This window comes from Desmodus rotundus, chromosome 4 (genome assembly GCF_022682495.2).
Source record: "Desmodus rotundus isolate HL8 chromosome 4, HLdesRot8A.1, whole genome shotgun sequence".
Lineage (NCBI taxonomy): Eukaryota > Metazoa > Chordata > Mammalia > Chiroptera > Phyllostomidae > Desmodus > Desmodus rotundus.
In genome coordinates this window covers 36748392-36775167 of record NC_071390.1, presented here as the reverse complement: position 1 = coordinate 36775167, position 26776 = coordinate 36748392, and the positions used below count along the sequence as shown (strand labels likewise).

The window sequence follows — 26776 nt, the reverse complement described above, 5'->3', positions numbered from 1 at the left end:
GGAGAGGGCGCCTGGCCGGTGGTGCCAAGCTCTGCCGCCTCGGTGGCTCCCGGCCCGGGCCAGGGCCCTGGCGGTGCCCTTCCTCCTCCTGGCCGGCTTGGCCAGGCGCGGCACCGGGCCGCGGGAGCTGGAGCAGCGCCCCTACCGCCCGCTTTTCCGCCTCCATCTCCTCCGCCTCCTCCTTCTTGCGCCCAGCAACCCGCGCATTCATAACCGGTTCAGACTGGCCAGGGTGCCACGCAAAGAAGCGAGGAGTGTGTGGAGGTGGGGTGGGGTGGGGAGGGGGGAACACGGGGAATAACTTCCCGAGGAGGAGGAGAAAGAGAAGGTGGAGCCCGGAGGAGGGGGCTGGCTCCTTCCCTCCATGTGGCCGCCGCCGCGGAGCAGCTCGGCGGGGGCAGAGGGTGGAGGCTCCCGCGGCAGCGCGTAGCGGGACCGATTGCCCAATACTCCCGCAGGGGCCCGGGCCTGGCCCCCGAATAAATAGCCGCCCGGCAGGCCCGGAGCTACAGGGGACAGGGCGGCCGAGGTCTCCACTGCACTACCTGCCCGGCCCACCCGGGCAACGTGTGCTGTGCTGCGCCCCGGAGTCCAGGTAAAGAGCTGGAGCGCGCGGGGAGGGTCCCAAGGGTCGGCAGCCGCCCGTGCGGTCTAGCCTCCCCGAGGCTAGAAGTAATTCCTCCGACTCTGAGCAGGAGGGGGAGGCGGCAGCGACGCTGTCACCCGTGGCCAAAGAGCTAGGAACCAGTTTCTTGTTTGGGGTGTGTGCCGGGGTGGGGGGTCCGAGAGTGTACTCGGTGCGCCCGCGCCCACCCTTTGACAGCCCTCTTGTTTTGGTGGGGTGCGTTTCCGCGGTGGGCAAGTTTTCCCAGCAATGTGAGGACTGCATTTTAAACGGAGTTGGGAGAGCGAGGGAGAAATGGGGTCCTGGAGGAGGACGGTGTCCTCGGATTGGGTTCACAGTGGAGCTCTGTCCCGGGACTCCCGAGATACTATCTGGGGCTGCTGGTGGTGCTGCAGAGCGGGGGTGGGGGAGGCTTTGACTCAGGTCGGCCCCTATTTCCCCGAGGGCATCGAGGCCTCTAAGTGCCTTGGTTGGGAGTTGGTGCTCACAGGTGCCCCAAGGAGGGTCGGGGTTGGGACACCCGGGATTCTCAGGGGCTGTGAGGAAAGCAGTGCTAGGGGCGGACGGATATTGCACTGTCGCGCCAAGTTCAGCACCACCAGGTCGGCCCTGGCTAGAGAAGGAGCCCAGCCTCCGTGATGCCAGGGAAGACACTGGCACCTGGGCCTGCCGGACACAGAGCAGGAACCTGGGAGGACTTGGTGCTGATCGGTCCATCTGTGGCTCACCCTAGGTAACGACCTACTCTGGCTTCAGCAGCGCTCAGAGCTTTGGAAACAACTGAGAATCATTTAAAAGTTGGTCATCAAAAAACAAATCAACATTTCTTGGGATGCCAGGTCTAACCCAGCACAGCTCGATCCATCTTAAAAGTTTAGGCAAGATTCACACTAAATATACTATTTATATAGTAACTTATTTAATATAACATTTTTGGCCAGTTTCCTGTGTCACAGTGAGTTTGGGTGTATTTTATTTTTTAAATCTTGAATTAACCTGAATAGTAGCTCCAATTGTAGGTAGATTTACACCCCCGACCCAAGAGTAGTCAGATGTTCCATCAAATTCTGTTAAATTGGTATATGTCTTAACAATTTCTTAGATTTGGGTTGGCTTCAGCTGTGAAAAATTGTTCTGGCTGGTTCAGGCAGAGGACTGAGGAAGCTAGACAAGATTCTAAAGTGAAAGCACCAGTTATTCATTATACAATTACATCTCCTTTTAAATAACACGTGAATGCAAGTAGCAGGGTTAAGTACCCATGTCATTGCCAAAATGTCTGTTTTTTTTTAAAGCCCCAAGAGGTGGAAATTACATGGCAAAATAGTTTAACCTACAATTTTGTGACAACTCAGACTTTTAGCACCACTGACTGCCTAAGAACATCTTTCTCTGTTTCTTTTGTGAGTAGGCAAGTGGTGTAACAAGGACCCTTCACATCAGTAAGATGAACATAGGGAAGGGCAAAAGATATGGGTGGTACATCAGGGCACTGGGAAATCTCCTCCGACTTCTGACTACGGCTTTGGGAAGATGGTGCCGCTGGTGTGCCCTGTTTGCTGTCTGGACCTGTATCACGGCAGATCATGGTGCTTTGGGGTGGATCTAATCATGAACCCCGAGCTACAGGATGACAATTAGACCCATGTGGTCAGATTTGCAAGCATCATTTCCTAACCCCTCACTCTTTTAAATCCCCAGCTTTTGTAGTCTTTTCCTTAAGTGAGATATTTCTTGAACTTAATTCACAGAATGCAGTTGGGTATGGAACGACAGTGGGAAAGTGCAAAAGAAAGTGTCTTGCTTATATAACTGCAGCTTTACAAGAATCACCTGGTCACTTTAATTAAAAATTAGAAGAATGTATACCTTTTGATCTAGTTGGCTTATCTTTGGAGGTACTTTGTAAACATCAGAGTATTCCCTGTAGATCATGAGACTGACCTATAACTTAAATCTAAATTCCTGGGAAAATTATGTGGTCCCTGCCTTCAAGAAGTTTAGCCTGTGGGAAAAGAGAGGCATGTTTACAGATATGTTCAATACCCGACATTGTGATTGGCGTCATATGGCAGAGATATCAACAGTGTGATCTTAAATGGCAGAGAAAAGGAGAAGTTCACTTAAGGTTAAGAACTAAGACCAGTTTTGTGGTGGGTGTCCCATTTGAGCTGGGACTTGAGGAAGGAAAGGATTTTCTCATTCCATTGAGAATCCATTGAGTTGTCCACTGGATGACTGGGTTATCACATAACAAGGGCATCACACATGACGACTGTCGTTAACAGAAGTTAGAAACTGGGCCTGCTACCTGTAGGAGGAGTGTTTCTCTATGTTTTTCTTTGCATCCTGATTCCTGTCATTCTGACTATTTTATTTTGTTTTTTTAATTGAGATATAATTGAGATATAACATTGTATTACTTTCAGGTGTACAACATGATTATATATATATATATATATCAAAATGCCTACCAGAATAAGTTTAGTTAATATCCACCACTGCATGCAGTTACAGTTTTTTTGATGAGACCTTTTAAGATCTGTTCTCTTAGCAACTTTCACGTATATGATACAGTTAACTATAATCATCATGCTGTACCTTACACAACATTCTGATTATTTTTACTTTACATAATTTCATGTCTAAATGTGCTAACACATCTTTGAACTACTATATGGTCTTGTACACTTATGACCCACTGAAAAGACACTCTTAAGCACTGAGCAAAGATGGGATGTGGGATAAGAAAAACACTAACAGATGTGACAGCATAAAACACTAAACCAGACCTGCCAGATTCTCTGGAAGAGTATCCATTTTACATATTCTTCTCATTGTTCGATAAACACCCAAATTGCACTAGATCCTTTTGTATTGTGCATCCCATGTATGTTGCCATGTGTCCTGATTTTTATTCTGAAAGCGATATAGCAGATATACTAGTTTGCACATAACATACTAAAGTGTGTGTCTGACGCTGACTGGATTCCACATTATCATGTACAAACTATGAAAATCATATTACACAAAAGACCACAGTGGCTTGGAGAGCACTATCATAGATTTCCCCACCAGAACACGACTGTCATTTGGGCCAGGCTTCGAGGGGTATGGGTTGTGCAGAGCAGAGACAAGAAGCCACCGAGCCTGGCAGTATAGGGAGCATAGATAAGAGTTTGGGATATAGGGAGGCTGTTGTTATACCGATCAACCAGTATCTGAATGTCTGGTCCTCGTTTTGCCTATCCTTCAATCTGTGAAATCTCTAGATGTTTTCTTCTATTTTCAGACTCTGGGTGATTTACAAATTCTGCCATTTTCTCTTCTGAACCGGAGAGCAGGACGTGGGAATAGGTGGTGACTGTTCCGCTGGATTGGTTAGGAAGGGATCTTGATACTGGTCTTCCCTGGCATGAGGTCTCTAAACCCATTTCCTCACACAGATAAGGAAAGTGAGGTGTTGATAAGATCAGGGGCACCAAATTCACAAGTATACCCAGTGGGGACAGGCATCATAAACCAGCAAAGCAGACTGGGGTGGGAGGATGTCAGGAGAGCACAGGGGAGACTCTAAATGCAAGTCGATTTTGGTCCTGTGTCAGGGAGCCGTCAGGGAGCAGAAGGAGCTGGAGAGAATAGGCCCAGTCAATGAGGGCCAGGGTTCCTCAGTTCTAGACGATTTCACCTAAGACCGAGGGCCCAGTGTTGCCAGACCTTCTGATTTTTCAAGAGAATCTGGAAATTTATATTTTTATGTAAAATCTCCCAGTTTTAAAACATTGGAAATTCATTCAAAATTGCTAACAATTAAATTAAATTAAAATAAAATAAAAATTGGGTGGGCCAAACAAAACACCTCTGGAGGTCTAGAAATCAGATTTGGCTGAGTACTGCAAATTTTCTACATGATTTCCAAGTTTCCTTTTGGCTTCAGACTTCCATGATCTTACACTTGACCCATTTTGTCTCTAACCCATTTCTTCCCCTTTACTAAGACATGTTTCAGTGCTCACCAGATCTGCCTTATCATAACTTTAGAGGAGCTCTTTGCCGTGGCTGGACGATATACAATAAATCCATAAGGCCTGTAAGATCACAGGATGCCTTTTTTGATGGCCATGCTGTGGACTTAATTCAGAGCCCCCTGAAGTTAATTGCTTGTGTTAATTACTCCTTTTAGGGAAAATTAGTATGATTTGATTCCAGGACCCAGAGTTGTTTCTCTAAACATTTTCCTTCCTGCTCTTCCTTCTCACCCCAATGTGGCATCATAACTGAGTTGGGGAATTGATCCTGGTTTCCACTTGGACAAGGTGTATTTATAGGCTTGACTCATGGTGCTAAGACAAAGTAATCTTCATCATCTTAACCCTGGCAAGATTTCACTACCTAGTCTGTCTCTCTTCTTAAACATAGAGCTGTCTCAGGATGTCCTTGAATTGCAACTAGGTGAATAAGATAAGGCTTGATTTTTATGAGTCACGTTAGTACAGCAGTTTAGTTTTTTAAAGCATACTTATATGGTTCCAAAATTAATAATGAAAACAAAAGTAATGAATTTTCACATGATTCCAATCTCAAATTATTTTTAATAATTCTAGCTCCTAAGAGAACTATGCAGTCATATTCTTCAATCAAACTTTTTTTAAGCTGGAAGTTTTGAATTTGACAGGCAAAGATATGTTCTTTTCTTTACTTCAATGAGCTATTTTACAGACAAGTGGGCCTGACTCTATCTGAAAAGCTCAGAGCAGACATTTACAGTGGGAAAGAAGCACTGAGTTAATAAAACAAGAGCGATGTTCGGAGAAAGCACACACCTAACTGGGACTGGTGGACTGTGAGAGGACAAACAGAAGCCTGTGAATGACCATTCTGAGCCCCAGTTTGTTCTTGTCCTGGCCCCAGTGATGAATCAACTCTCCCTTGCACTTCAGAGAGTGTGTTACCTATCACTGGATATTTAACATTTAAAACCAGTTTGGAAAGAATCAGGTAGTTATTTGATCAAACCATCTGACATACTATCTAATGTGATATTGGTAAAAAAGTGAAATTCAAAACATCAATTTCTTGATTTTTACACATGTATTTTGCTAGCCCTTCAGATTCAGGCTATAAGTTCCAAGGAATCAGGGATGTCAATCAATTTGACCAAAAACTGCAAGGCAAACAAAAGCTTTATTTGGGGGCCTTTCTTAGAGTTGCAATTCTGTAAACACAGATTTGGGTAGAAACCCAGCTGTGTTCTGAGGTGGAAAGAAAGGGACAGAGTTTCTAAAGGCAAAAAAAAGGGGGGGCTTTCCTAAGGGATTACACAAGTGGCTTTGAAAGAGCTGTGATTGGTGCTGGCAAGCTGACTTACAGTATGTTATATGTAATTAATTCCCTGTGTCTATTGCTAGGTGAAAAAATATACATATATTTAGATAGAGAGTTCAGTGATACAGAGCCAGTTCCAGGACTGTATTGGGATGTAGCCATTTGGTTTTTCCCAGGTCAAAAGTTCAGTTTCACATGGAGGGAGTGTATTAGCTCATCTTCCTGAAGGCTTCCCAGATCCATTTAATGTTGTATTTTTTAATTGTATTTTAATCAATTACCATTTATCCCCCCTATACCCCTCTCCCACCTGCAATTACCACAGTGTTGTCCATGTCCATGAGTCCTTTTTCTTTTTTGCTCAATTCCTCCACCCCCTAATACTGCCCCCACCAAAGTTGTCAGCCTGCTCTCTATCCATGAGTTTGTCTCTATTTTGTTTGTTAGTTCAGTTTGTTCATTAGATCCCACGTGTGAGTGAAATCATGTGGTATTTGTCTTTCTCTGGCTGGCTTATTCCTGTTAGCATAATGTTCTCCAGGTCCATCCATGCTGTTGCAAGGGTAAAATTTTCTTCTTTTTTTATGGCCACATAGTATTCCTTTGTGTAAATGTCCCGTAGTTGTTTTATCCACTCATCTACTGATGGACATTTGCACTGCTTCCGAATCTTGGTGATTGCAAATAACACTGCAGTTAACACTGGGGTGCTTATAGTCTTTTGAATTGGCATTTCAAGTTTCTTCAGATGAATTCCCGGAAGTGACATTGCTGGGTCTTAAGGCAGTTCCATTTTAAATTTTTTGAGGTATCTCCATACTGCTTTCCACAGTGGCTCCACCAATCTGCATTCCCACCAACTTTGCAAATCACCACCACTTGACTTACTGATGATAGCCATTCTGACCAGTGTGAGGTGATATCTCATTGTGGTTTTAATTTGTATTTCTCTGATGATTTGTGACATTGAATATATTTTCCCATGTCTGTTGGCCATCTGTCTGTCCTCTTTGGAGAACTGTCTATTCAGTGTGTATTTTGAGGCTGACTTTTATAAGTTCTTTATAAATTTTGGACATTAACGCCTTGTCAGATGTATCAGCGACATGTTCTTCCATTCTGTGGGTTGTCTTTTTATTTTGTTGATGGTTGCCTTTTCTGTGCAAAAAATTTTTAGTTTGATGTAGTCTCATTTGATTATGTTTTGTTTTGTTTCCTTTGCCTAAGGAGATATATCAGAAAAAAATATTGCTATGAGCAATGTCTGAGATTTTACTGTTTTCTTCTAGGATTTTTATGGTTTTGGATCTAACATTTAAGTCTTTAATTCATTTTGAATTTATTCTTGTGTGTGGCTTAAGAAGGTGGTCTAGTTTCATTTCTCTGCATGTATCTGTCCAATTTTCCTAACACCATTTGTTGAATAAACTGTCTTTAGCCCATTGTATGTGCTTGCTTCCTCTGTCAAATATTGACTATAAGGGCGTGGGGTTATTTCTCGGCTCTCTATTCTGTTCCATTGATTTATGTGTCTGTTTTTATGCCAGCACCATTCTGTTTTGATGACTGTGGTCTTATAGTATAATTTGATGTTAGGTAGCATGATGACTCCACCTTTGTTCTTCTTTCTCAAGATCACTGTTGCTATTCTAGGACTTTTGTGGTTCCATAAACATTTTTGATGTATTTGTTCTAGTTCTGTGAAATATGTCATTAGTACCTTGATAGGAATTGCATTGACTCTATAGATTGCTTTGGGTAGTATGGACTTTTTCAAAAAAATTTTTATTATTCAATTACAGTTGTATGCCTTTTCTCCCCATCCCTCTACCCCACCCCAAGTATGGACTTTTTAATGGTATTAATTCTTTCTGTCCATGAATATGGTATATGCTTCCACTTATTTGTATCTTTTTCAATTTTTTTCTTCAGTGTCTTAAAAGTACAGTTCTTTTACATCCTTTGTTAGGTTTGTTCCTAGGTTTTTTTTTTTTGAAGCAGTTGTGAATGGGATTGTTTTCTTAATTTTTCTATCTGGTAGTTTGTTATTGGCATATAAAAATGCAACTGATTTCTGGATATTAATTTTGTATCCTGCTACTTTACTGAATTCATTTATCAATTCTAGTAGTTACTTGGTGCAATCTTGAGGGTTCTCTATGTACAGTATCATGTCATCTACAAATAAAGAGTTTACTTCTTCCTTTCTGATTTGGTTGCTTTTTATTTCTTCTTGTCTGGTTCCTGTGGCTAGGACTTCAGTACTATGTTGAATAAGAGGGATGAAAGCAGACATCCCTTTCTTTTTCCCAATCTTAAGGGGGACACTTGTAGTTTTTGCCTGTTGACTATGATGCTGGCAGTGGATTTGTCATATATAGTCTTTATTATGTTTAGGTGTGTTCCCTCTGCTCCCACTTTCCTGAGAGTTTTTATAAGTGGCTGCTGGATTTTATCAAATGCTTTTTCTGCATCTGTTGATATGATCATGTGGTTTTATCCTTCATTTTGTTTATGTGGTGTATCACATTTATTGACTTGTGAATGTTTGTACCAACCTTGCATTCCCAGAATAAATCCCATTTTTATCATGCTGTATGATCTTTTTGATGTATGGCTTTATTTGGTTTGCTAATTTTTTCTTAAAGATTTTAGTATCTATGTTCATCAGGGAGATTGGCCTATAATTTTCTTTTTTGTGGTGTCTTTATGTAGCTTTGGAATTAGGGTGATGCTGGCCTCATTCCTGGGAGCCTTCCCTCTTCTGGAATTTTTTGAAACAGTTTGAGAAGGAGAGATGTTAGTTCTTCTCAGAATCTTTGATAAAATTCCCCTGTGAAGCCATCTGGTCCAGAGCTTTTGTTTGTTGGGAGTTTTTTTATTTCCTGTTTCAATTTCACTGTGAGTCTTCTAGGTGTAAATTGTCTATTCAGATTCTCTGATTCTTCCTGATTTAGTTTTGGAACATTGTAGATTTCTAGGAATTTATCCATTTCATCTAGGTTTTCCAGCTTGTTGGCATATAGTTGGTCATAATATTTTCTTACAATCCTTTGTATTTCTTTGGTGTCAGTTGTTTTATCTCCTCTTTCATTTCTGATTTTATTTATTTGAGTCCTCTCTGTTTTTTTTCTTGATAAGTCTAGTTAAGGGTTTGTCAATCTCCTTTATCTTTTCAAACAACCAGCTCTTGGATTCATGGATCTTGTGTATCATTTTTTTAGATTCTATTTTATTTATTTCTGCTCTGATCTTTATTATTGCCTTTCTTTTACTCACTCTGGGCTTTGTTTGTTGTCATTTTTCAAGTTCCCTTAAGTTTAAAGTCAGATTGTTTATTTGAACTTTTTCTTGTTTCTTGAGATTGGCCTATAATGCTAAGAATTCCCCTCTTAGGACTGCTTTCCCAGCCTCCACAGATTTTGGGTTCTTGCATCCTCACTTTCATTTGTTTCAAGTTATTTTTTTATCTCTTCCTACATCTCATTGTTGACCCATTCATTGTTTAATAACATGTTATTTAGCTTCCATGTCTTGGTGTGTTTTTCAGTTTACTTATTGTGATTGATTTCCAGTTTCATAGCATTGTGGTCAGAGAAGATGCTTGGTATGATTTCAATCTTCTTAAATTTATTGAGACTTATTTTGTGCCCTAACCTGTAGTCTATCCTAGAAAATGTTCCATGTGCACTTGAAAAGTATGTGTGTTTTGGCCCCCACTAGTATAGCTCAGTCTGTTGGGCATCATCCCATAGACGAAAAGGTCACCAGTTTGATTCCTGGTCAGGGCACATGCCTGGACAGTCCAGGTCCTGGGTTGAGGGCATTCAAGAGGCAACCAATCCATGTTTCTCTCGCACATCAATGTTTCTCTCCCTCTTCAAAAATACTAAACCTAAAAAACAAAAACAAAAACAAACAAAAAAAAACTAAGGAAACAACTAGAACAGGAAAAGAATCACAGAAATGGAGATCACATGGAGGATTATCAGTCGGGAGGGGGAGGAGGGAGAATGTGGGGGAAAATGGTACAGGGAATAAGAAGCGTAATTGGTAGGCACAAAATAGACCGGGGTAGGTTAAGAATAATATAGGAAATGGAGAAGCCGAAGAACTTATATGTATGACCCATGGACATGAACTAAGGGGGGCAGATGCTGGAGGGAGTGGGTGCAGGACAGAGGGGGATAAAGGGGAGAAAAAATGGGACAACTGTAATAGCATAATCTATAAAAATATACTTAAAATAGATAAACAAAATATTTTTTAAAAAAAGAATGTATATTCTTCTGCTTTGTGGCAAAATGCTCCATAGATATCAATTAAATCCACTTGATCTAGTGTGTCATTTAAGGCTGCTGTCTCCTTGTCAATTTTCTGTCTGGAAGATCTACCCATTGAAGTCAGCGGGGTATTACAATACCCTACTATGACTGTATTTTTGTTGATTTCTCCTTTTATTTCCACTAGTATTTGCTTTACATATGTAGGTGCTCCTATGTTGGGTGCATAAATGTTTACTAAGGTTATATCCTCTTCTTGACCCCTTTATCATTATGTGGTGTCCCTTTTTGTCTTTTACTATAGTCTTGGTTTTAAAGTCTATTTTGTCAGATATAAGTATTGTTACCCCAGCTTTTTTCCCTTTCCGTTTGCATGAAATATCTTTTTCCATCTCTTTACTTTTAGTCTGTGTTTATCTTTTGTTCTGAGGTGAGTCTCTTGGAAGCAGCATATATATTGGTCTTCTTTTCTTATTCCTTCAGCTACCCTATGTTTTTGATTGGCGCATTTAAGCCATTTACATGTAATATGATTATTGATAGATACATATTTATTGCCATTTTATTTTTAAATTATTTTCTTCTATTTTTTCTCCTCCTCCACCTCCTTCTTCTTCCTCTCCTTCCCCCTCTCCCTCTCCTCTTCCTTCCCCTCCTCCTTCTTCTTCTCCTTCTTCTTCTTCTTCTCTTTCCTCTTTAAGCAAACAAGCAAGCACTTTAGCTTTTGTTGCAATACGGGTTTGGTGGTAACAAAATCCTTTAGCATTTTCTTGTCCGGGAAGCTCTTTATTTCTCCTTCAATTTTTAATGATAGCCTTTCTGGGTAAAGTAGCCTTGGTGGTAGGTTACAACCTTATTTTTATCACCTTGAATATTCATGCCAATGCCTTCTGGCCTGAAATGTTTCTGTTGAGAAATCAGATGACAGTCTAATGGGAGTTCCCTTGTAGGCAACTAACTGCTTTTCTCCTGTGGCTTTTAAGATTCTCTCCTTGTCTTTAAGCTTTGGTATTTTAATTATGATATATCTTGGTGTGGGCCTCTTTGGGTCAATCTTATTTGGAACTCTCTGTGCTTCCTGGACTTGAGGTTTTTTTTTTTTTTCCTTCACCATGTTAGGGAAGTTTGCAGTCATTATTTTTTCATATAGGTTCTCCATCCCTTGTTCCCTCTCTTCTCTTACTTTTATCCCTATGATATGGGTGTTGTTACGCTTTATGTTGTCCCAAAGGTTTCTTAAGCTCTCCTCATTTTTTAGAATTCTTTTTTCTTTTTGCTGCTCTGCTCAGGTGTTTTTTTCTATTTTGTCTTCCAAATCGCTGATTTGATCCTCTGCTTCATCTAACCTACTCTTTATTCCTTCCAGTGTATTATTTATTTCATATATTTCATTCTTTATTTTTGACTGATCCTTTTTTTATGGTTTCTGTGTGTTTTTTATACTGTTGAGTATTCTTATAACCATTACTCTACAGATCCATGTAGATTGCTCTCTCGACAATATAAACCTCATTTTGCTGTTCATCTTTCACATTTCCCCCTTTTGATCTAGATTTTTTTTCTTAAAAAACATTGATGATCAACCATGAGGAAATATTATTGGTCCATCATTGAAAAGCAACATTGATCCCTCATCAAGGGAGGTTCATTCCTGGTATGTCATGCCCCACAGAGGAGGGAAAGCAGTTTCCTGAGGGTACAGTGGTCACATTTGGGCAACAAGGAGGCTTGTTGGAGCACAGCTAAGTCTCATGTCCCTCAAATCAAAAGTTCTTTGTAGAGGTGGTCTCAGTTGGATTTATTTGTTGTAATGTCTCTGGGTATTAGTTTACCTTATTCTGGTAGTAGCTGTTGTTGTTTAATGCATCTGGTAAGACACCTAAATAGTATAATCACAAAATCCAGTGTGATTAAAGCCTGAAAATAGAAAAGGCCAGGTCCCTATTTTTGTGGGCAGCCAGCTAAATAAGTCTGTCCAATCCCAATTTATAGCGTAATGTTTTTTCTGTTCAAGGATTTTAACATTTTGTTTTAGAATCTCAAGCTGTTGTTTCTCTTTATCTGATTTGTTGACATAGAAACAAGATTTGTCTCCCAATAGGGCACAAGTACCACCTTCTTGGTTGGCTAACACAACTGGAGCCCCTGGTTCTGCTGTACTACTTCACCCAGATTGCCAATTGCTCTTTGTTGTTCTTCAGGATCAGCTGGAGTAGTGTTCAGTGCTGTGCTGCACAAATAAGAAGATTTCTGATAGGCTTGTTAAATTCAGCTACTCCATACCAAGGGAAGAAAGCTCTGGCAAGGGCGTAAAGCCTCAGTCTATTATGGGGTCTTGGGTGGAGAGAGGACCAAAAAGACCATACCCAAAATCCCAATTCTATTTGATTCATGTTGACTGAAGTTTATTGACAAAAGAGCATAGATCAGGGATAATGGTAGAGGATGAGAGAGGCTTTCTGGCGAACAACATCAGGTACTAGCATAAAAATACCACATCTGCCTCACCATCGGGTTGGTAAGGCAGCATATATTTGGGTCCCATATAAGGGGAAACGACTGGTGTTTTCAAGTGAGGGTGTGTAACTAATACTTCCCCCAAACCTGAGGGAAGTATTAAGTCCTATTTCTGAGGCAGAGACTTCCCCCTCACCATAGTTGGATGATCAAACCCATGCAGAAGACATTAAGGTCATCATGTGATTTATCATGAGAGTGATTAAAAGAGCACCTGAGGACTCTATATATTTGGGTCAGGATTGAAAGATTAGCATTTGATTGTTCCTAGTTTTCAGGCTGATTCCCTAAGCGATAGATTTCATTTGTTTTCCATCAAGCACCAGACTTTTGATCTAGTCCCCAAGTAGTATCCCAGGGTGGAAGGATATCTACTTTCCAGGATTGAGTGGTATTCTTTCCGGAATTTCCCCACATCAGAGAGACGTTGTAAAAGGTAACATTGTAGTCACCTAAGGCCCATTGAGGTATGAACTCCTGGTCATTTGAATAATATAGAAGAGTGTAGTTACCCAGGCTTAAAGGGACAAAACCCAAGATTCCACCTGAACCATTCATATCTTCAAAGCAGATAGACAAGTTGTCAGAGTCCAGATTATATTTATGGGTAATCCCTTGTGGCTTGGGGGGATCTTATGGATAAAAGGTCATGTATTTCATCAACATTTTGTTTTGAGATTTGAGAATAAAAAATTACTTTAAATCTAGTGTTGTGTCAAGATAGGTTATGTGAGCTTTCAAGGCTTGAGGGCCAAGCCACTAACTCCAGTTCATCATAAGTATGATTAGCTCAGGTATGTATATCCAAGAATCAGTTAAGTTGGCACTGTTGGGTAACTGTTGAAGAGCAAATAGGGGAGTCATTGTAAGCAAACATAAGAATCTGAGTATGATCATCTTGAAATTAGACTAAAGATCTAGGAAAAGGAAGAATGTTTTCTTAAGAGTTTTGTTCATATACAAATTAAGTTATAATAGCAATATAATCAGTAAGTAAAACAAACATGGTGAAAAGGAAGATCAAATATAGGGGTTGCTGGTTGGAATCGTGTATGACTAACCTGGTCCAGGGTTTAGAGAGAACTGTTTGCATCAGGTGCTATCTGCCTCAGTCCTAGAATGAGAATTCCAGTGCTGGTCTTGTGTTGTTTAGAGATTTTCAGCCTAAAATCTCCAGTAGGCTGAGATGACCACTCAAGTGTAGGTGTCCTTTTTAAATGACACACATTAATCCGTAAGTAAATACCCTTTAGTTTAGCAGCACCAAGGTTAGTAGTAAGACATGATATGGCCCTTTCCTTCCTGGCTGAAGAGAAAAGTGTTTTCAATAGACGTAATCTCCTGACTGGGGATCAGGATGTTGTGGCCCTTTGTCTCCAAGGAGCACACTATGGAAAGATTGCCTTACGAGCTGTGAGTTAGTTTTAAGGGCCCTTATGAGTTCTTTATAGTAAATCAGGAGTCCTCTTTTCAGCAGTGCGAGTTCTTGATCAAATCTCATGGGTCTGCCAGTAATAATTTGTAAAGGAGACAGACAGTCTGTGTTTGCCAGGGAGGGTAGATCTTAGGTTGAGTGATACCAAAGGAAGAGCCTTAGGCCAAGGTAGACTGAAAAACTGTAAGTTTTGTCAATAGAGTTTGATTGCCCTGTTAGTCCATTCTACAAGACCAGAGGACGGGGTATGATAGCACAATTTATCAAATCAGCCAGGTTTTGCAGATTGTATGATTTGTCCTGTGAAGTGAGTTCCCTGGTCACTATGGAGCTCTGAGGCGATTCCCCAAGTAGGGAAGTTCTTCCCATGGAGTATTTTACTCACTGCTGATGCTTTGGCTCTGTGGCATGGGAACGTTTCCACCCATCGGGAAAACCCCCCAACAAATCACTACTAACGCAGATGTGTGTCCTTGAGGGGATAAGTAAATAACGTCCATTTGCGGGACCTCAAAGGGCCCTAAAGGCAGGGGAAATGCCCCATCGAGGTCTAGGTTTTTCCAGGTTGTACAGATTTGGCATTTTTACTATACTTGGGGAACTACCTTTGGAGATAGCTCCCAGTAGTATCGTTTTCACCATCAAACTGTTTTTGCCAGTGTTTTAGGGAGTTAGACCATGAGCCCTGAGCCCAGAGGATTTTCAGTGTAGTGAAGAAAAAAGAAGAAAGACAAATAAGTGACTAATTAGAATGTATGCCACAATGAAATAAAAAGAGGGGGTATAAGTAGCACGTAGAGGAAGCAGTGATTAACACTGACTCTAAATATATGTTGACTGGGAATGTTTAGTGTTTTTTGTGCTGCAAGAACATTAAAAGACTTTTATGAAATCAATAGAAATGTCTTTGGAAAAGACTTCAAAGAATAGAGGTTAAAGGAGATTTAAAGACCATAATACTCTGTGTGTTATTTTCAAAGGAATGTCAAAGTAATATTATTGTTATTTTGATATCATTTTGTTTAGTTATAAGCCCCTGAATGATGTGAGCAAGTTCAGTCATATTAAAAAATACCCATTCAAAAAGTTTTAAAATTAATCAAGGAGTATCCGTTAAACGAAATTTACAGTCAACTTTCCAGAGTAAAAGAATGTGAGCATAGGGACATTTATGAACCTGCATTAGGTGGTAACTCCTAGGCTTAAATGGAGAGAGCCTTAAATAGAATCTAGCAGAGAGCCTGTAGACACTGGGGTAGAATGAGGCAGTATCAATGTTTATCTGATAGAGTCTGATGTATTTTAAAAAGATACCCTGTGAAAGGTACTATTCTTAATCTCACTATTTAGGGAATTCCTCAGAAAGGATGGTACCATTAATGGGATTTAAAGACATTTGAAATGTTTGCCACAGCCATGACTGAAGTGGGTGAAAAGATCAATTTAAATAAGTAACAGCAGTGAAGTCTTTCATTTTATGCTTCTACACTCGGCTGGGCAATGATTTAAGATGGTCTAGAGTGCTATACCCCAGTCCTTTTGCTCAATAACTACACATTGAAGTCACCTTGAGCCCTTTAACCGCTTGGCCTCAACCCCAGGGATGCTGTTTTCGGTGTCTAGGGTGGGCCCAGGCCGAGATCATTTTAACCTCCAAAGGAGATTGTACAATGCAGCCAAGCGAGAGGTCCCGTGCAGATCTCAGTGTATGCTTTGGTGACGAGAGACACGCTCATGGGGAGACATAGCCCTCAATTGGGATCCTTTGTTTGCTTTTTTGGTGCACACAGAGTTACCACCTTTTCCTGAGAACTAGTTTAGAAAGGAAGAGCTTAGGTGTCTTCTGAATAAGGAAGAGGTCTCCTTGAACTGGGGAAAGAGTAGAAAACTGGGGTATGAAGACTGTGAAGACAAACTTGACTTCATGCGGTGTGTAAGAGGCGAAGTAGCTGATTTTAAAAAGTCACTTGTAGCCTTTGTCAACTGTGATGATTAATTCTCACCTCCATTCTACCAACAAATACCTGAATAACTGCATAGCGGCATGTGGGAAAGGGGTGCTAGTAAGCCAGGTGGCTTCCGGAGTTCACCCGAAAGGAAGGAAGGAAATAAGAGGAAGAAAGAAATTGAAAGAAAGGAAACGGAGGCCAACCTTGTTTGGACCTCAGTGCCTCTTTGTTTTGTCTTCTCTTGGCTCTTGGTGACCCGAAGCCCCAGGTGACCTAAGAGCAGTCTGTCTCTGTCACTGCGGGTGTTGCTCACTGAGACTTCCCTCTTTCCATTCGCTGGCTTTGTCTTACTGTCAGGAAATTATCCAAGGTGCTGATAAATGCCATTTCCATATCCCTGTTTTCTTTCTGAGGGAGGAATTTGGTAAAAATGGTGTGTGTGCATGTGCGTGTACACTATTGTGTCAGGAAGCAGGGGAGGCATGGATGTCTGGTTAGATGTGTTTGTAGGGATAGTACTTTCTACATAAAGATTAAAAGGACATTTTTAAAACAATCAATTACATTTAAAAGGATAAAAATAATGATGATTTATCTTGAGACTACTGTATGCCAGGCGCTGTGCTAAGTGCTTTACATAAACTAACCTACTTACTCATCACAACAGCCTGATGAGGTAAGTACTGTCATTCTCCCAGTTCATAGATGAAGAAAGTGAGGCACCGTGATATTTAAGTGACTTGATGATGGTCACATTCTTGGCTACTGTTAGGGCTGGGGTGTGTACTCAGGTTATCTAGGACCCAAGCCCATGCTCCTATTTCCTTATACTAAATTTTCCAGAATATATGTCTTCACATATTTATAGAAATAAATGTCTATGTGTGTACTTGATGAAATTGAAGCTATTGATGTAACAAAAAATGCAGAAATTGTTCTAACTATTCTTCAGAACTACATGATGCTATTACCAAAAGATCCCAGCTTCTGCCCCACTAATTTCCCCCAGACTGAGAGGTTGTTTTGCTAATTTGAACAAATTAATAGGTGACTCCATCATCATGTTGAAAGCTTTATTATGATTATCACCATCATCATCATCCTCCTCATCATCATTAGAATCTTCCCAGAGTTATACCTGCCTCCCCCATGCCTGCTGTCCTGGGGACTGCAGCGGCTGGCTGGGCGTGTGGCTGGGACCCCTGGGGGACTATTTTGGCACTGGCTGCCTGGAGATTCTGGGAGCTGCTTCTCCCCACACCTTCACCTGGGCTGCTGTACAGCAGAGAGCAGCACTGTGGTTGGATAAGTGGCTCTTTACAGGCAGTGTGCCCAGGCTTGGCCATTGGGAAAATGGGAAAGAGACAGGAAAGACTTTTCTCTCTTCTGGCTGGCAACGACATGTCTTTGTTCTGGGGCCACAAGGAAGAAACTGAGCTCATTCTTTAGCCGCATCAGCTAGAAATTTTGGGGATTTGCCACATCAAAGTACATGTGGGGTTAATAGCATTGCCACCACTGCTGGGAACAGACCCAAATGTCACAAGCGAAGAGGGAGCAGACAACTATCCATTCCTTTGTCCTCCCTCTGCACTCCTTGTGCTGGGAAGGATAATTCATGCCCTCCTGAGAAGGTCCAATTATTCTGCTCCCTTGTTTTGTAAAAGTTTGATTCTTTGGAGAGAGATGCTTATTTGTTTATCACCTTCCTATTCACTTAGGTGTGTTAGCATGTTAGAAGGTTTTTCTTTTTGAGTTGTTTGATACTTTGTTATGCCACTTTCTTCTATTTTCATTAAAAAAAAACTTAAAAATCTGAAAACAAGTGGATGCAGTCATTTTTAAATTTTGTATCCTAGACAATGATCCCTTTCTGTGTTTTCCCAAACATTTAGAGAAAGTCAAGAAAATAACTTTTGCCTTGGTCATCACTCCTATAAGAATTTTTGCTTTGTTTCTATTTGAAACCTAGATTTTCAGGGGCAAATAAGCTTTGTCCTTGACAACATAGATGACAGAGTACAGCTAAAAAAACCCCAGCCAGGTGCTGGCTGCTGCGTTGGGGGTGGGTGGGCTGAGAGCAGATCCTCACCCCTAGCCCCCGCTTTACTCCCAGCTGTGTCTTATCCTCTTCCGTCCCTCACCTAAGTCCTTCCTCCGCTGGGACAGGAGATTTGACGTTTGGTCGGAAGTCGTTCTCCCATCCCACAGGGCAGTGATTCTCAGCCCTGGCTGCACATTAGAATGACAGGAAGAGACAGCCTCTAGCCTAGAGAGGTTTGGGGGTGGGACCTGGCAGCAGGGATGTTTAAAAACTCCCAGGTGATTCTGTGCAGTCAGGGTTGAGAACCACCCTGGCTGGGCAGTGTTTTTCACAGCGCATCTGTAGACAGCACAGGTCAGAATCACAGGGTGACTTTCTAAAAATGCAAATTCTGAGAATCCTAACACAGTCCAGGAGTGTGCAACCTGCGGCCCAGGGTGGCTGTGAATGTGGCCCAACCCAAAATTGTAAGTTTACTTGAACTATCCTGAGATTTTTTTGTGATTATGTGTCGCGATGTATTTAATGTGTGGCCCACGACCACTCTTCTTCTTCCAGTGTGGGGCAGATTTCCAAAAGGTTGGACACCCCTGGTAGGCCTTGAGTCTGAAACTTGAAAACAAATCCTACTAATAAACATCTCTTTTGAATTACTCCAAATTGCAATCTGCCAATATTCAGATCCTGGCTTAAAAGTTCTAAGTATTAAGAAATAACTAAAGATTAAAACGATTTATAAATGTTTCGGTAACCAGTTACTGTAGATCTCTGGTGTGACTAACTAGTAACTACTCCTTAGAAAGTGGCTTTCACGTTACCAGAAATCCCATATGGTTATTAAAGTAATTGCTAGTCTTTATTGACATTTTTTACTGCTGTAGTAGTCACTGATCTTTATAATTTAAATTCACTGTTATCCCATTTTATAGATGAGACTTCTGGGGCTCGGGGAAATTAATAGTCTCAAAAACACATGGTGAGTAGCCCAGGCTGGATCGGAACTCAGATATGCTTCTAACAAGGCTCATGATCTTAACCATTACTCCATGCCTACCATATGAGAACCAGATATTAGAAAACCATCCCCTCTTCCTCTCTACTCCATCTTTACGGTCAAATTAAGAGGAGTAAAGGAAAGCCGTCGAGCAATTGACAATATTGTTAACTTGCTCTCTACCATTTTCCTTACATCCTTCTTCTGTATGTACATAAGGCAGCCAAAGGTCACTGATGTTTACATTAGAAACCCTGAAATTATGTTCCGTTTTCATTTTCTAGATTCTCCTTTTATGATATGCACCTTAACATCTTAACTGCCCCTCTTCTGCTTGTCTCCCATGAAAGGAAATACATAATAATTTATATTTGAAGTCCGAGCTTCAGTATATATTAAGTATATTTGTTTTCCTATATTTTATTAGAATTCCAAAGAATTACTTATCTTTCTTTTTATGAGATGTTTGTGAGAATTCCCAGAGAATTGTTCCTCAATTCCCAGAATCCCTTCACCCAAACCGCAGTGGTGGGCAACAAATGCTGGATGTTTGGAGGGGCAAAGGTCACAGCAGGGAAAGAGCGGGGCCAGTATGGATGGAAACTGCTTCCGGCAGAACAGGTGTGCCGTTTAGTTTATGAAACTTGTTAACCTGTATTGGAGTCAGAACCAAAACGTGATTTTCTGTAGCTTTCGAATGTGTTTTATTTTAACAGCTTCATTTGAGCAATAAAAATTCACATATGCTAAAGTTCACCCATTTAATTAATATATTACACATAAGTGGATTTTATTCAAGAGTTGCGTAAACTGTACCTACCGCAGTCTACTTTAAAGCATTTGAACTAATTTAAAAACATGTTCGTTACCCCCAAAAGAAACCCTGTCCCCTTTAGTGGTCATTCCCCATTCCAGCCATTCACCCCCACAGCCGTACACGAGGGTTTCTGCCGTCTCCTTACTGGCCCACGGGGCAGAGCCTTCTGCACAGGGAGAGGGGCATCAGTGTAACTGAAGGCAGGGCAGGACCGCCAGGGATAGAGACCTGTGACTCACCTCACAGATGACCAGATTAAGACAAAATCAACCTGGAATCAAGCATTTTTTCCCCTAAGATGTAGTCATAGCAGCCTAGGCTCCTGATTAAAATAAAGTGCTTAAGCACCAGGTAATTTGGTAGTGATTGAACTTCAAATAAAAATTTGCCATTTTTAACTCCTTCCATAATTCAAGTGAAAAATGTAACTTTTATGAGATGTTTATAGATACCATTCAAAAGAATGCTTATCGTTGGTGCGACAAAGGCAAGACAGAACTGTCAACTAAAAATAAGATCAAACAATTGTAAATCATCTGAATGTGCCAAAATAGTATCGTGTGTATGGGTGCATTTCAGGGACAGAAAGCTTTTGTGTCAATATTAAATGTTCGTAAGTGTCAAATATGCAATTCTGACATCCCGTATCTGGGAGAATAGAAATTTTCAGCCAGTGTAGAGTTGAGGAAATAACAAAGGATTGGCATTATTTCAACAGAACTAAATGCAGTGTAAGGCCTTGGAGCTTAAAAGCTTTATACCATGACTGAAAAGCTTTTCCTCAGCAGTCCTTTTCATTTTCTGAAGGAAATGTCTGGGAAAATGCTTAATTCTCCTTATCCTCTACCAACACATTGTAGCTTTAGGAGTTATGCAATCTTTTATAGTAATGATCATCAAATTTTGTTGAATAACACTATCTTATTATGGTTATTTTTATTTATGCCCTTTTCTTTAAGGGAGATTTATAATATGTGGAATATATTTAAGTTGAAGATAAGAAATACACATAGATCATAAGTTAACATTTTGTGATATCCCATCAGACCCTGTGGTATGTGTGACAAGATTGCCCCTAAATTACAGTGTATTTACAGTGTATCTCTCAAAATAGTTTCTAGTTTTGAGTTTTACAAGATAGCTTGTCATACAGAGTCCAGGTTTGTTAATACTCTAGTTAAAAGATTCCAAATTCTCAAAGAGTGTACTAGCAACATACTACAATGTATGTGTTCCCTAGAAGCAAATGAATAAGAGCACCAAATTTTGAATATACTAATGGCCTGCTAGTCCAAATAAAACAATACCTTCTGGAACTTACATAACTTGTTGCTTCAGTTTTTGTTTAGGTTTTTTTTTTTTTTTTTTTTTTTTTAGGAAAAAAAATCTGGCAGTTAGATAATATAAATGGATTATTCATGCTGGATTTATTACATAACTGCAAATTCTATTTGGGGGTTAAAAATAAAGGCTTCTTGAGACACTTTCCTTTTCTTAAGTTTCAGCTGAGAGTGCCATCTCTCTATTTCTGTTTTCCTGTCTGAGCCCTACATAACCATCCCTCTCCATTTTCCACCAAATCTGTCAGCCCTGTCCTCACTCCTCACCCTTGTTCACATTGTCTGCCTGCCAGAGCGACCCTGCTGTGAGTCTCTCCCTTGTTCCTTAGCACTAACCTGCTGTGCGAGGCCTCCCTCTCCTACTCCTGACTTGATTACTTTCATTTCCTTCTGACTCCTAAACATTCAATATTAATCCACCTCTTTGGTGCTCAACCACATACCCTCTTATGCATATATCATACCTTCCTAACTGGGTTATTGCCCTATTTCCCTCTAGGGCAAATTCTTCTGGTTTCCCTTGGTATCTAGTGCAATACAATTTAAATTGTAAGTGAATCAAAACCTTTTTCAAAATTTGTTTTTAGATTTTATTTATTTATTTTTTGAGAGGGGAAGTGAGGGAGAAAGAGAGGGAGAGAAACGTCTCTGTGTGGTTGCCTTTCACATCCCCCTGACCCTGACTGGGGACCCAGCCCGCAACCCAGGCATGTGCCCTAGGCTGGGAGTTGAACCAGCGACCCTATGGTTCACAGGCCAGCTTTCAATTTGCAGAGCCACACCAGCTAGGAAAATTTTAAGTGATCAAAAAACTTTCTGAATGAACTCTACTTTCATAATGCTATATTTCTGTGAACACTAGGATAAGTGGGTTAGTGGAAATTTTAGTTAACTTAGAGTTTTTATTTAAAAGAATGCCAGAAAAGATAATTTATACTAGATCATAAGATGAAGAAGGAAGGGTAATAAGATGAAAGTTTCAGGAAAAAAAAGATATATCTACATTTCCCATATTTTGTGGTCATAGACTGGACTCAGGAGCTTAATTTTTGGTCCAAGTCAACTTTTTGGGACCAAGTGGGGTATGGCTAGGTAAAGTTACCAACTTGAAATTACTGCGTACTCACCATTTGTTTATTCTATTGCACACAAAGCAATGAATACCAGCTAAATTAACAAAATAATTTACTGAGTCAGTTGACAGAATGAAATGCAAGGTTGGAGACACTAGGCTTGGGTGTCCCTAGGGAGTCAAGGTAGACGGACTGACAGAAGATCTCTTCAATGCAAGACTGTTGGGATCAATACACTCCAAATATTTTTCTTTCATTATATACAGCATTTCACTCAAGATTCAGGGTCCTGGGAGAGAGTTCCTACTGGCCTTGCTTGGGTCAGGTACCACTTTACAGGTCAAGATCAAATAACTTGATTAATAGTCCCACCGGCTGTTTACCCATAAGGAAGACCCAAATCCCCCAAAGGAGACTGGGTACCACTGCAAAAGGGAGGAAATGGAAACTAGTCTATTTGTGAAATCACCTTACAGAGTATAGAATACCAGGGAAATAGCAAATGAGAGTCATCTAAGGAAGAGATAAAACTACAGGAGAAAGCTATTACCCTGGCAGAAAACAATAAATCACAAAATGGTATTTTCCATCATGTTCTATTGATGCTTCATGTATCTCAGACTATGAAACAATTAAATGTCAGAAGCTGTTAGTCAACACTTTATAAAAATTCATCTTTCTAGTCAGAGTTGATATACATGAGAGCTTTGTATTTCAAAGGTTTGTTCTCCCAACTATTTACTGTGCTAAGAATTTCTCCGTCTCCTGCCCTATGTGTTGAAATGTCATCTAAGGCAAGGCAAGAAAGGGCTATTTGGTGTATAAAGGCATTTCTTTCTATTTAGATCTGAAAACTGGGAAGGAAGATACCACTCTTCACCCTTTCACTCTACCCCCTCCAGAAAATACTGGCATTTTCATGATTCTGCTTTTTTGGCCTATCTAAATGAATACAGTTCCTAATGTGCTGTTACTCGAAGATTTAAATAAAGGAGAATCTTATATGCATTTAAAAAAAATCCTCACCTGAGGATATGTTTATTGATTTTAGGGAAGAGGGGGAGCAGAGAGAAACATCCATGTGAGAGAGGAACATGGATCAGTTGCCTCCCGTATGTGCCCGGACTGGGGATCAAACCTGCAAACTTTGGTGCATGGGACGACCAACAACTGAACCACCCAGCCAGGGCTCATATGCCTATATATATTTTTTTTAACAGAACCTTTTAGTCTCATTAGATGTTTGGCTATTGCTATCACATATTATCTAGTTTGGGGAATTAAGACTCTTATTATTTTCTTTAAAAAGGATTCTGAACAAAAATTGCAAAGTACTAAATTGTCGTGAGAAGGACCAGAATTATATTGTTTGTTTTATAACAGAGTAAGTACTCGAGGGAGTAAACTTCTAGAGAAGGGACATGCTTGATTACTTCCAAGGATTTTGATATTTGGAAGTTTGGAGCATTCTGTCTGCTAACTCCATAGTGTGGTCTGAGAGATGCATTTAGAGTCCCAAAGTGTTGTGCACAGATTGTAACATCTTTCAGTTTTCAGTTATTTGATATTGAAATAGTGAATGTTAAAATATCGAATATCTAGTTACTAAATATTGAAGGTATTTAGACAAAGGCCTGTGGCAAGCGGGGACATGATTTTTGCCCAGTGCTCTAAAAGGCAAAGTGAGGGTATTTGCTGAAGCTTAGGCAAATTGATGGGTGTAACTCTGCCTCTTTTCAGGGAGCCAAAAGTCTTACCATCTAATTAAGGATGTGCATGAACGATATTCCTAATGTCTTTACCTATTATTTGATGAAACCACAGCCAAGGCAATAGCTTGGCAAAATCTTTGAGCGAAGAAGACTCTGCTGGATGTAATTATAAACCTGGCAGGGTGAAGAGACAACAGGGTGTAGATTAAGTGGGAGACCCTGTTGGGGTCTGGGGGAGATCAGGCCTTAGGCCTCCAAATACATTGCCACATATACTGTTTCAGAACTTACAGAAAAAAAGAAACATTTTCAAATTTAAAAAAATATTATTTTGATACCAACACCTAGTAAAAATTAAAAATAAACAAATCTCACTTACAAATTTAAAAATCCCCCCATGTAGATTGATATAATCAAAATAGTGCATTAACCAAGAAAGATTTAATCCAGTAATTCAAGGATAGTTTAATAGTAGAAAATACATATTTTATTAGATTAAAAGTTATAAGGAGAAAATCATAATCATCTCCCTGAGTACTGGAAGTGCATTTGATAAAATGTCATAAGCATTCTTTATATCAATCAAAAAATAGAAAAATATGAGTGGTCTCTTAACTTTGTGAAATAAGCTTATCTAAGCCTCCGAGGCAGTACCAGGACATCTGAGGGCATTCCCACTGACGTTAGGAACTAGACGAAGATGTACACTTATTATTTACCTTTATTCTGAGTGTCCTGTTCAATTCAAAGACAGAAGAAGGAAATGAGGAGTATAAAAGTTCAAAATGAGGTAAAACGATCAGTTTGTAGATGAGTTATATAACTATATTTTATTGTATGTTGTATATACCTAAGAGAATTGTCCAAAGATCTACTGCAAATAAGAGAATTTAGTAAGTTAGTGGGATACAAAATTAACATACAGACAGACAAATCAAAGAAATAACCTCAATTATAATGTTAGCCAAAAGGATAAAATATCTAAAGATAAAATAAAAAGATCTGTTGGGGAAAACTTTAAAAACTAAGAACACAAAAGTAGCCTTGACCAAATGGAAAGGAGCGCCATGTTCTTAGAGAGAGTCAACATCATCGAAGTATTCATTTTCCTTAAATCAACACACAATTTAATTCAGTCCTCATGAAAACACCATCGGGTTTTTTTTAGAGCCAAACTGATTTTGAAATTTATATAAGAAAGTAAATAAACAAGAAGAGCTCAGAAAATACTGAAAGGCATTGCAATGATGGAGAGAGAGAAGGAAACTTACCCACTAGAACTTACAATATATTTAAAAGACTTTTAAAAAAGATTTTGTAATTAAACTAATGTGGTAATGGGAGCGAATAGATAGATAAATGGAACTGAATAGAAAATCCAGACATGCACCCACTTATACCCCCAAATTAGATAGGAATTACAAATGGCATTTCAGAGAATGCTAAGAAATGCACATTAAGACTATAATGAAATACTCTTTTAAAGCCAACATATTGACAAAAATCCAAAATTTTCACAACACACCCAAAATTGCTGGGGATAACATAGATGGGTTCAATCACTTGAAGCCAATTTGCTAATGCTAATTTCAGTTACAAATGTACATACCCTTTGACTCAGAGATTCTTTTTTGGGTTTTACCTGACAGACATGCACACATGCAGAGAGTGACATGGACATGTAGGGTTATTTATTGCAGCGTTGTTCTTCCCTGTTAGCCATAGGGGGCCAGTTAGGGAGCTCAGAGAAAACCTACATGGGAACACAATGCAAGAGAAAGCAAAAAAAAAAAAAAGGAAGGTCACTGTGCAGTGATGTGAAGGGTCTTCAAGATATTTGTCAAGTTAAAAACTCTAAAAAAGATATTTGTGAAGTAAAAATAAGCAAGGCATACAGGTGTATATAACATGCTACTTTGTGTAAAATAATAGAAGAAATCCATATTTGAATTACATATGTATGCATAATCTCTAGAAGGATATAAAAGAAATAAGCATGGAAAATATGGGAATTAGGCAGGAAATAGATGAAAACTCTATACCTTTGTTATCTTTTTATTTTTGAACCATGTGATTTTTTTCCTATTTAATAAGTAAATAAATAAACAAGTGTATAGTCATATGGTGATATTACTGTGTGTGTGTGTGTGTGTATATATATATATAAAGTATGTGCTGTATACGCACACACACACAAAGAATAAGGGTGCTGTCTAGTTTTGATAGAGAAAAATCTCTAAGGAGGTTAAGTGACTAAAACAAGGTATGGAACACAATGTACGATGTTCTGCTTTTTGTCAATAAAGAGGGAAATCTAAGGCGATTTGCTGGGTTTTTCTTGTATATGCATAAAGAAGCTCAGGAAGGATACTCAAGGTGGTGAACATTGTGATGTGCCCCCAGGTCCCCTCCAGCTGCCCTTCAAAAAATGAAAGATTCCTTGCCTAAGCTGCTGAGAGGGCTGCTGGCAGTTGGCCTTCAGCTGACAACCCCTTTGGAGACTGATGGCCTCTTTTGAGGAGAGCCACCTCTCCAGAGGCCGTGCATGCCTCTTTCCTGGGGGGTCCTTACCGAGGGAATGATCAACACCGGCCAGCTCCCAAGTTGGGCAACTCTAAATGGTCATCCTCATTTTAGAAATTCCCTTCCTTCATGTCACATG

At 40.0% G+C, this 26776-nt stretch overlaps 1 protein-coding gene across 1 annotated transcript in view; it reads left to right on the top strand.

Moving 5' to 3' along the window:
* The first annotated feature begins 280 nt into the window (after positions 1 to 280).
* SLC16A9 (solute carrier family 16 member 9) overlaps positions 281 to 26776 on the top strand; it is a 58113-nt gene continuing 31617 nt past the window's right edge. The window contains exon 1 of the mRNA XM_024561326.3: positions 281 to 595. The gene's annotated coding sequence lies outside the window, so the exon portion shown is untranslated. The remainder of the gene's footprint in view (positions 596 to 26776) is intronic.